The sequence below is a fragment of the Amblyomma maculatum genome, chromosome 10, assembly GCF_055883805.1.
Source record: "Amblyomma maculatum isolate TAMU_Amacu chromosome 10, ASM5588380v1, whole genome shotgun sequence".
Taxonomy (NCBI): Eukaryota; Metazoa; Arthropoda; class Arachnida; order Ixodida; family Ixodidae; genus Amblyomma; species Amblyomma maculatum.
In genome coordinates, this window is record NC_139353.1 from 71,842,820 (window position 1) to 71,854,533 (window position 11,714).

At 41.8% G+C, this 11,714-nt stretch overlaps 1 long non-coding RNA gene across 1 annotated transcript; it reads left to right on the plus strand.

Moving 5' to 3' along the window:
* The first annotated feature begins 517 nt into the window (after positions 1–517).
* On the plus strand, positions 518–11,254 carry LOC146176766 (uncharacterized). Its single transcript, XR_014701560.1, has 3 exons — positions 518–686; positions 1,673–1,715; positions 11,051–11,254. It is a non-coding gene; the product is annotated as an uncharacterized LOC146176766 (long non-coding RNA).
* The last annotated feature ends 460 nt before the right edge of the window (positions 11,255–11,714 follow it).

Here is an 11,714-nt window from a genome sequence, read left to right on the forward strand (position 1 = left end):
TTTACCAGTAAGTGGGGAACGCCTGCCATATTATTTCAACGGCCTTTACTCTCGTTTGCGTGGCTGCAAAGATGGCGACCTAGAAACATAAATTAGAATCTATTCGCAGACACTGAAAGTTTAATACGTAAACATTCAGAAGAAATGTTTGTATTTTTCTCTCTTCAATTCTCTCTGTTGGCTCTGTCAGGTTCTTCGTGCATCAGCATGAACCAACCAGCCCGTACAAGCCCTCTTGTTAAGTAGTCAGCCAGGTCGCTGGGTAGCTAGTGCATATATAAGCCACTGCATTAATAAAAGAAGCGACGAAAAAGAGGAAACAGAAACGAGAGTAGAATAATGCTTGCTCGTTTTTCCTGTGGCATTTTTCAGTGCTACATTTTCTTCCGGCGATGCTTCATTGCGTCTTTTTGGAATACATGCATCTTAATTTGAAACTGACCACGTTGCTGCTCGTATATGTCTCAGTTCCACCACCTGTGACAGACGAAATCTGTCAAACAGGGCAGCTCTAGTCATTCATCTCAATACAATAATCTAGTATCACTTGAAATGTGCCGTTTACTTATTCACGAAATTATGCGGTGACTTCTATACAAACCTTCTCAGTAACGAGTTTTTTCTCCAGCGATGAAATCAGAGTCACTTTTTCTGTCGGTCCTGCTGGTAATGTGCCTAGCAATTGAGTAAGTACTGAAGCTTTCGTTGGTTAACTAGGTTAAGCATTAAGCTCTACATTCTACCATACAGTGTCCAGCGTCAGTCGAAAGACCTTAAATGCGTAGTGGATTCACCTATTTCCCGCCACAGACTGAACAATGTGCACCAGCTGCCGAAGATAAAAACAACTACAAAAAGCCAATAATTGGGGATAAGATCAGCTGGTGCTATCATAATAACGCAAATCACTCGGCGTTACTCAGACGTGGAGGTATAAGTAACCGAGGATTTCAAGGTTTGCGAACTTATAAAGAACATCACCACGTTTACGTGCAGCCTAAAGCGCACCGGCCGTAATTATATCCAGCCTTCAGTGAGTGTATGTTACCTTTAGATTGCGTTCACAGACACCTTTAAGTAACAATTGGTGTGGCAACAGTTACACTAAGCAATTACCTTCCCCATAATCATTTCCTGCCTCAGTGAGTGTATGTTACCTTTAGGTTGCGTTCAGAGACATCTTTCAGCAACAATCGCCGTTTAAATCGCTGAAAGGGTTGTCTGCTCCAGTGCTCCTACGGGGTATGGTTTGGCAATACGCGGTCGGGAACACGACTGGGATATGTATGCCTATATAGTGTATTTACCTTACATTCCATTTAATCTGTAGGGCTAATGTCTTTTAGGGTAAATTTTATCTTCAGCACTTATATATTTTAGGAAATCCACTTCTACCAATTGTCCTGGTTTCAATACCATGCAAAATCTAGCAACAAAGATTTTTGTCCGACAAAATATACCATAAACATTCTGTCCAAGGATGTTTTGCAAGGTTGTAGTGTAGTTCAGCTGGGAAAGCAAATTATGGCTTCTCTAATAAAGAAAAGAATCTTTACGATATTTATTCATGTAACTGACATGAAATACCCGAAAGCATGCTGCTGCTCTGCACTTATTGCATACCTATGAGCTGTCTATATTTGAACGTCCACTGCTGTACATTTTCTTCTAGGGGCACACCCATCTTCTTTGCACCGCTTCAGTGCCAGCAAGTGGTAAGTGGGGACAATTACAATGAACATTGTGATTCCTCCCGTTAACCAAAGTTTGTAAAGAACATTGAACGCTAATACACATCTCTTGTCATCGCTTGCACCCCTATGTGTGATCTACTGTTCTCGATGTGAGATTCTCTGCCGGAACACGCTAGATCTCTTTAACGGCACTAAATGGTAAAGAAAGGCCTAGCCGAATCTTTGTGAAACGTTGCCCGTCGTCAGCCTCAATCATCTGTTATAGTAGACAGACTACCGTAAAAATAAAAGTTGCAACCACCGGCATAGTGCAGCGCAAAGAGCATGCGCCATAAGATTAAGAAACCAGAAGAATAAAATATTTTGTGCTGTGGGATCAATAACGTACAACAGCAGAGTATAGACGCTGCTAGTATTAGTTCAGGGCTCTCTTAACATGAAGGGGGGCAGAATGTCCAGCTCAGGGTGGTGGCTAGTGCGTAACAATATAATACATCTTCGAAGCAAATGGTAGGACGTGAAATGGAAACATCTAGCGGTGATTGTTGCCACAAGTAGACTTCTTTTAAAATTTTCGCAGTTGTAGCTGTGCGCAAATCGCCTCTAATTTTATTGTTACAAAGCTTTTGTGACAAAAATCTCCGTACTTTCAGATAATGCAAATTATGTTGCACCGTTGTTTTGTGGTCTCAGTAATCGTGTTAACCGAAGAACTCACTTATTTAATGCAAGCCGACACAGAAAGATAAAAATCAATGCCAATCATGATTATTTTGATTGCACGTTTAAAGGCAGTAATGAGGTGCTCATTATGGCCGCTGTGGAATATAATGATTTTAGAAGATCTCATTTTGGCTTTACTCACGTTAAGCCATTTAGGTGTTGCCAATAACGCAGCAATTATAGCCAACATAAAGAAGTGCACATCTGAAGAACCGGACCAATTACCCTCACTGAGGTATTAGGACACGCTAGGCTCACTTTGCGCAATAATTATCATGGCTCATTTACTACATAGGCTGCTCGCGTTGCTGAAGTGAATAAAATATACATCAATTTGCTTAAAAATATACGTTTCAAATATACTAACTGTCCACACTACGGATTCTTCGACTGCCATCCACTACCTTTTTGATAATGAGGATTGAAAAATGCGTTTTTACATATTAAAAAAAAAAGAAAAGAAGTACGGAGATCATTCCTTCTATTTACATTGAATTTACAATTCTGCTCAGAAACTATTCGCAGATAGGGCATGGTCTGCCCTTTCGGGAACTTCACGTCTACGGATATTGCGGAGCAACATAAGGCGTGAAAAAACAAAACGCTCTACGACGGTATGAAAGCAAAAAAAAAAATGCACAACCGAGAGTGTACTACAACTCATGAGTACACTCCGCAAGCAAGTAAAATATTACACACCTACCCAGAAGCATATATTTTTTAAAGTACAATATGCTGCAGTGCAGCGGCTTGTCAATCAACCAGACACGCTGATATTTAAAACTGAGTCCATTAGGCAAGCCCAGCCAAACTTATCGTTTTGTTTGCTGCCTGTTGCATCATCAGTAGACTGTTACTTTTGTATGTATAAGAACTACTTCGTTATCTGTTAAGCACTGCCATGAGGAAATGCGCTTGAACACAAGTTATTTAGTGACTTTAAAATTAGCCTACTCAAGGAGTTTGCCAAGGCGCCATTCGCACGCCCTTTCACCGCCATAAACTAACTGCAAAGACGAAAACAATCAAGGGTAGCGGTGTTGCTTCATTGTATCAAGAGCTGTCTCATATTACTATATCCGCTTTTCTCGTAGGCTAGTCTGATACTATAGAATTGCGTGTGAACGCAACGAGCTCTAAACGCCTGCAGCTGCCACATTACAGCTTTTTTATTTCGAAAGCAATACTACGCCAGGTCTAACCGCTCATCGCGTGGTCCGTGGCCCGTATACCCCTCTGCAAGAAGAAGAGGAAGAAGAAAAGAAAGGAGAAGAAGAACAACAAGAAGAACGCTCGGTCACCAGCAGCGAATGCTTTCGCTCCATATTCGATTCGGAAGCGTTGAACCTTTCTCATTTTTTTTTTTTTGTTTATGGTGGCAGAGCTGCAAACAAGAGGAAGCAGAATTCAGTGCTTGAGGAAATGGAAGGTAGGATTTCACGTCCAATCAGAAGATCATAATGGACGTCTAGAACGACCACATTATCCGTAAATACCTTTTCAGAGAACGTGACAAGGTGAAGGAAGTTTCCTTGTACTCACTCACAGCTCTTTGTAGATTTTCAGTAGAACTTGCACAGGACAGGTTGTCCCCGCTCTGTGGATTGTTGGTTGTGTACTGCTCCGTTCTAGAATTGGAAGAGGTTAAGAGAAGATGAAGAGGTTGCGAGATTTTGTGTTGAGGTAGGCCACACCCCATGACAGCATGACAGGGTAACAAATGCCATTTACCTTTCCTGCGAAGCCTTGCTTGCAGAACCACAAACCGCTTTCTGGGAGTACGCTCTAACCAACAAGGATCCTCAGCCTTATCCTTGGTGGAGTCGACGTCTTGCCGGCATACAACCACTTACACACAGGCCTATACCCTACAGGTCTTAGCCGCATTATCTACACCCCAGCCAATTCGCGGACTCTGCAAGTGCTAGCGCGCCAGTAGCTCATTTCTTGCCAAAGGGCAGACGATAATTATACGAATCCATCATTTGACTAAAACTTCGTTTTCTCTGTAACGGTTACGGCTCTTATCCTAGCATGAAAATTAGGAAGATGCCTTCACACCCTGTTCATGCTTCGTGGACGAATTTACTCATTATTTTGGTGACTGCTCCGCAGGTAACCAAACGGCCAAATAAGCATTGACTCTCCGCACTCAGTTCCCCGGTAATATTTGCACGCAGTGTTACCACACGATACCGAAGCTCAGCAAAGTAGTCTCACCTCGTATGTTCGACAAGGACAACGTCACTTGATCAAGGGTTTCGTAGTAGGATTCTGTGATTTCTATATAAGCTGGATCCCGAAATGTAGGCACAGAAGCACCACGAATAAACAGGCATTTTGTTGTATACAGATGTGGAAATACGCGCTGAAAATAAAATCGGCATTTTGATTAATACGGTTTATCTATTACCATCTTATCTCGCTTGTTACATGCTCACCGTCAACTAACTTCTGTAACCAGCAAAAAGAGCGACGAGCTCGGCATATTTAGGCAGTGATCAAAAAAGAACGGTGCACAATTGGTCACTCAAGAACGGACGGTACACAGTTCTTGAAGTACGCAACAATAAAGCACACCCTCAAGTTGTCAGTCTTGACACTCATTCTGTTTTTGGCGAGCACAGCTTTGTATCTTGGAAAGATTCTTTCTACATCACATGAACTTGGTGGCGCGTACCTTACACATAAGAGTCCACATCGACTCAGACTAATGTGATGTATTTATTTTTATCGTGAAGAATAAAATGAATGAATTGATTGATTGATTGATTGATTGATTGATTGATTGATTGATTGATTGATTGATTGATTGATTGATTGATTGATTGATTGATTGATTGATTGATTGATTGATTGATTGATTGATTGATTGATTGATTGATTGATTGATTGATTTGCCCGTATCGCGTCCACGTAGAACATCTCTGATTTCAGAAATAGTATCACGGCCTCTATTGTTTCTACCAGTGGCGCATTTTAAAAGAAGCAGCATTGCTCTTTCCTTCCAGTCCTCAAAGTGCTGTTTGTACATACATAGGCAGCCTTCAATGATTCATCTTGACAGCCCAGACTTTTTCAACTTTGTCATCCTTTATAATTTTGAGAAATGTGCCCTCATGTATGCTATGCCTCTTTCCGTGCTCGCCTCTTTGAGCATAGATTTTGCTTTTACCATACAGCCAACATCAAGCAGTTCAATCCCCAAAACAAATTTGACCATTTTATAGAGCCCTGAACAATATTTCCTGCATTTATTCGTGCTCACAATTGAGTTAAAATGGGCTTTGAAGGCTGAGGAATATCAGCTGATTTCACGCAGAAGTATTTATTCTTAAAGAGGCTTAGAATACCTGCTTTGGCTGGACACTAAAGCATCCACTTGGGGTATAGAAAGCCGAACACATTCGGTGACACCACGCATTGTCTGAACAATGCAGGTTTGGTGAACAATCACGATGAGTAAAGGTGTCAGAGCTCCTTTTCTTCTTTCCACTTGTAGGACGCATCACCAGTGACGAGCATACTACCTACTCATCGCAAATATTTCTTGACCATAGATACTCAAGAGATGAAGCAAAACACATGCTATCGTCGAACGGCTCACGTTTTCAAAAACATTTGCGCTGGGCAGAATGGCTTTCCCGACTCTCTCGCACATTATTCTGAAATTGGCCACATATCTTCAGCTGGTACGGCAGATCCGTCGACTATCATTAGAATGTAGTGATCCGCAATTTTGTCTCAGATTCGCATGCTCGAAGCATTCTTGCAAGTCTCTCTTAAGGATCGTTAATTCAGCTGTAACATGCTCTTCACTGTAGTTGCCAACAAAGTTACTAAGACAATAGTTAATTTCCTAAACGGGATATCGGTCTCGAAAACTGCACGCTTTGTAGAAAAGAATAGTTTCATTGGTTGAAAACAAAACATCGAAACACCTGCGTGCAACGGGCGCCTATCGATGCCTTTACTTTCTACATGTCAACAAGAAACTAATTTGAGCGTTGACGAAGCAAACGTGATGAAAGGTTGTTTAAGTCGATGTCCGGCGTTCTCGAAGCTTATAGTGAATTACTGACCGTTCCCGCGCAGGGCTAAGCGGCCGAATGACGATCCCACGAGGGAAAGGACGCCGTACGATGAAGGGCACGTGGCCTAGAGTTCAGTGAGGGAGTCAAGAGCGAGAGGAGAATCTGAGAGTATTGAGACGAAAGTCCCTCACCGTATAGCGCTGGCTAATTTCCTGTGCCTGAAAACAGACCCACAAGTGTCTGTCAATTGGCGGATGCCTTACATCATTCTTAGACAGGCCGAAAAACAGAACAACACAACCAAGGGCAGAAATGAAAGATTGAAGCATTAATAGGCAAGAATTGTGGTGAAATATGATGTATTTCCTTAAAATTGCACAAAACAGACAAGTGCTAAACTACCCCGTTTTGGCATACGTGTACTGATATCACACAGTACACGGAAGCCTTTCTTTTCACCTCCATCAAAAAGCGACCGTCATGGTCGGGATTCTATCAGGCATCATTGAGCATGGCAGTCGAGCGCCCTTATCCCTCTCAAAACTTTGAAGCAACACTAAAAGACAGTACTATATTCAAACACTATATCCGAAGTGCTGCCGAAAATAGGTTATTGTACCTAAATAGATGCTATGGGTATTGAAATCGTTTTGGTAGTACGATAGGGACAACGAGAATACTTTTTCCGTTTCGCCATCAGCAAGAGAAAGCGCAACTCCATTGTTACCAAACATAAACCCGCGATACAACTGCTGTGCGGGCAGGATTCATTTCTCTACCTTAACCTAATATCTCTCTCAGTTACCAATATGGAATGCCTTGCTGTGATATTCGCTATGCAGTGATTCAAGTCGTGCTTGTATATGCGTCTATCCACCAATGTGACTTACTCTTGCTGGCTCCTAACTCTTCGAGATTCATGCGGTTGCTTGTGCTCAGGGCTCTCCATGTACAAAGACATTATGTCGGTGTTGTAAACAAGAGTGGGGGCAAGCACGCGAGCCTAATTGTCTTTGACGAATGCCGGTTCCCTAAACCAAGTGTGACAGTGATAATTTCGATCAGTGCATATCATCAATCATCCGGCAGTTTCGTGACATTGTGGTGTTTAATTCTGAACGTACCGAATACCCGGCGGAGTAAATTATACAGGTACATCTTACCAGCGCCTATGGGAGTGAAACATAGAGGCGAACGAAATGGATTTTACTTACGTCAAGAAAAACGCAGAGGGGTAAGAAACATAAAATGTAGTTGTAATATCAAGAGATGGGAAGAGTGCAGAGACATAAGTCAAGTAAAAGACAATCCAGTCTAAATCAAGAACCAGAAATGAGCATCCGCAGGACATGTATAGCCGATGGTTGCTAATGGTAATAAACTGGATTCCAAGGAACGAAAAGAAAATTAGGTTTGTGGATGAGGTTATGATGCTTCCAGGGGTCGAGCTTATGCAGCTAGTACAAGACCGTGTTATTGAGGAGGAATATGGTGCCTGTCTTAGCTCTACGTGAATGCAGTCAGGCTGATGATGATTATGATTATTTCACTTTCGTACACTAATTTCATATGCAGATTTTGAATACGATCTGGTTCTCATATTTAAGGCTTCAATCCTGCAGGCAGCACTTGTTTTAGACCCCTTATTCATCGCTGATCCTCAAAAGAAGATACGGCGCACTAATACAAGCGACTCTTCGCACCCCTAGGTTTTCTTTACGTGTTGAGAGCACTATCTTAAGCCCTGGCTAGATTATGCTAACAAAAAAGGTGTATTTATCATTAGGCATAAATATATCCGGGACCCACAGGTTGAGATGCGGCCAGAGATGTGGGATGTGCGTAAACAATATGTAATTAATCCTGCGGAAAAAAGAGCCCGCAATGTCAGCCTTCATGCAGGAAAAGCTATACTAGCCGGCGTATTAGACAAAATCTACAACTTGCAAATTATTTCATTATTGCGACTTTCCTTACATTTTGGTTCATCTTAGCTTTGACACCATACATATGTGCCTCCAATTATTTGGCCACAACAATACTTAGCCCGAAAACATGTAACATCTACAATATCCTGTGGTGTTATATAGGGTCAGACTACAGCACCTGCATGCTAAAAATAATTTTGTGTTCGACTTCGCAGAAATAGACGGCTCTGTTAATGGAAGTTATTGCAAGCTTTTTGTCTCTCCATAAAAATGCTTAATTCTTTATCGCAGAAATAAGCACGCAAATGCACTGTCTCTTCGCGGTTCAATACCAGCCCGATTTGATTGAGAACCAGGACCTGGGTTGAGATTCTTGTAACCCCCATGTTTTAGATGACCAGGGTTTTTTCCGCAGGTGCACTTTTTCACAGCAATCAGCGTGCAATAGCACAAGAAAGCCTCGTAGATTTTATGCCTTCATTGATTTGTAAATGGTTCCATCTCTCATCTTCATGCAGAACATTTTTTTCAAATCAAAACAACATCTCAACCACTCCACTAGTTCTACATAAAAATCAGTTCAAACTACTCATTGCTGCGACAGTATCCTTTAATCATTATTTAATCGTTTACTTGATGGCAACAAATCAGCCGCCCCTGCCCTGAATACGCTTAAGGAACGTATGCTTATTTCCTTGCAGAAGCACATATTCCTTTCTAATTGCTTAAATGGAGATTAAATGGGAAAATAAAAGCTAAATTATTCAGAATTCAAAATTGTTCAGTGTTTGATGGTTAGTTTAAATTGCCACGTCTTGGTCGTAAACATTTACTCCTAATCAATGAGCTGCATTTATTTACAGCTGCGCTTTCCTACACACACTTTTTATGAGGGATTATTGATTTCCATGGCAGCTTGCATGCAATTATGTATGATATGATCAGAACGAGGGCGATAATAATATACTATAGAAAGCGTTATGCCATAAAAGTCTATCAAACAAAAATAAGCAACATATTGGCAAAAAAAACAGCAAACGCCTGTCGAATGTTTTTCTCACGAGTGAAAATGTTGTGTTTTTTTGCATTAGCTGTCACGCAGATATAGTTCGTTAAATAATACGCGGCTAACACTAGTGGCATCTAAGAATTTATGATCAAATATGCCAGAGTAAACTAGCACATATTAGGGTGTTGGTCTATCATGTTCTGGAAATCAGTGCATGAAAGAATACAAAGGGCCAAAAATTTAAAAAGACGCAAACACTGGGGCATACAGAGGTCAGAGGCTAATGTTAGTTACATGGCCTCCAATATCTGAGAGTGCCACTAGAAAATTAGGCAAGACCGGACTCCTACCCTTTATGTCAGCACTATATTCTGACATAAATAGGTACAGTATGCTTATATTGCTTTCCCATGTCACAAGGTAAAATAAATGAATAAGCAAGTACAGCCATGCTCATTTATAAACTATGCTCATAAAGAGTCACCCCATTAAAAGTTGTAATCAATCAGTGCATTGTTCGCTTCATAATCCCTTTTCACCAGCTTAAAAAGTGATGTGTAGCGTATCAGCTGCAGACACCCTTATCGCAAGTAGGATGGCATATCCAATATCTGAGAGTGCCACTAGAAAATTAGGCAAGACCGGACTCCTACCCTTTATGTCAGCACTATATTGTGACATAAATAGGTATAGTATGCTCATATTGCTTTCCCATGTCACAAGGTAAAATAAATGAATAAGCAAATACAGCCATGCTCATTTATAAACTATGCTCATAAAGAGTCACCTCATTAAAAGTTGTAATCAATCAGTGCATTGTTCGCTTCATAATCCCTTTTCACCAGCTTAAAAAGCGATGTGTAGCGTATCAGCTGCAGACACCCTTATCGCAAGTAGGATGGCATAACAGTCAAAATAACTGCGCAGACAGGTTTCTGGTTCTGACCATAGAAGGATGATACCCAAGTACTGAAGTCGTAACGTGGCCACACCTAAGTGGGAGCTTCTACGAGAAGCGAAGATTCTGACACTGAAACCGCAGACGTTCTACATATCACGTAGGTTGCATTACTTTAATTATAATTTTACTCAAGCCTACATGTACAGTAAGAATTAACGACGGCATTGAGAATATTTACATCAAACATCGCTATAATCTAACAAATGCCGAGTTGTTAACGTGGAGCAGGTTGGTGGCTGAAGGGCAACTGGCATTAAAAGTGCTCATCTATATCAACGCAATGCACTTTTTCCGAAGTAACCCGTTCAAAGTACACTGGGATTCTCTGCATCCAATACTACTGGAAACTTACATTGAAGAGATACGACAAGATGTACTACCCGAAATTTCTAAATGTCAAAAAATTCTACATTTAAAGCGGTAGGTTGATGGCACTGCCCAAGTTGTCAACGCTCTTTGTGCGCTCTAACACAACCTAATTGCTGGTCATGCCTACAATGTTCTACATTGAAATTTCCTACGGCTCTGTACATCTGCTTGTTTTCGAAAAATCACGGAGTTTGCCGTACTTTTAAAACTCCCACTGCTGTGGTGGCTGGTGATCAAATGCGCAAGAGTTACAATAAGCCGGGGTCGTGGCCATCGGTAAGCCAGCCATCCGCAGAGGCTGATTTTGTGACTTTCTCTTTCTTTAAACGCAGTGCAGCATCAGTGGGCTGGGAAAAAGGTGCCCGTACGGCTGCCGCTGTTATAGCCTCGGAAATAGGCCTATGGGGCGCTGCATAGAAAACAAACTGCCGCCTCCTGCGAGATGGAAGCCACTATCTACGAAGAGCCCAATACGGGTATAAACTGGTTTCTGTGTTTGCCTTGTGACGAAAATAAAGGAATTTCCTACTAAACAATTGCCACACTCGTTCCTAAATAACAACTCTGTTCAAAAATTGGCTGCGGTTTGGCTTCGGTGAAAGCTAGTGTGGAGCATTAGCTGAAGCATAGTTGCCCCCTTGTTCTTCTTCATTGTTGCTGCTGTCGGTGCTGACGCAGAAGAGGCAGCGGTGGCCATCTGTGCTGCTCGTCGCAGACGCCTTGCAGCATCGTCACGACGGCATTTCTCAAGACGCTCCTCAGATTGTTCCAGCATTTTTACCGCTCTTTTGGTTTAGCCCCTCCTGTTCTCCGCAAACGTTCAGCTCGTAACGCAATGTCCTCCGGATTTCCAGGTCCACCCAACCGATGATTGCAACCAGCTCAGCTACCCAGTTGCTCTTTTTCGAAGTCCACTGCGGCGGCTCCGGCCGAGGTGCGCGGTGCACCTATATATATATATATATATATATATATATATATATATATATATATATA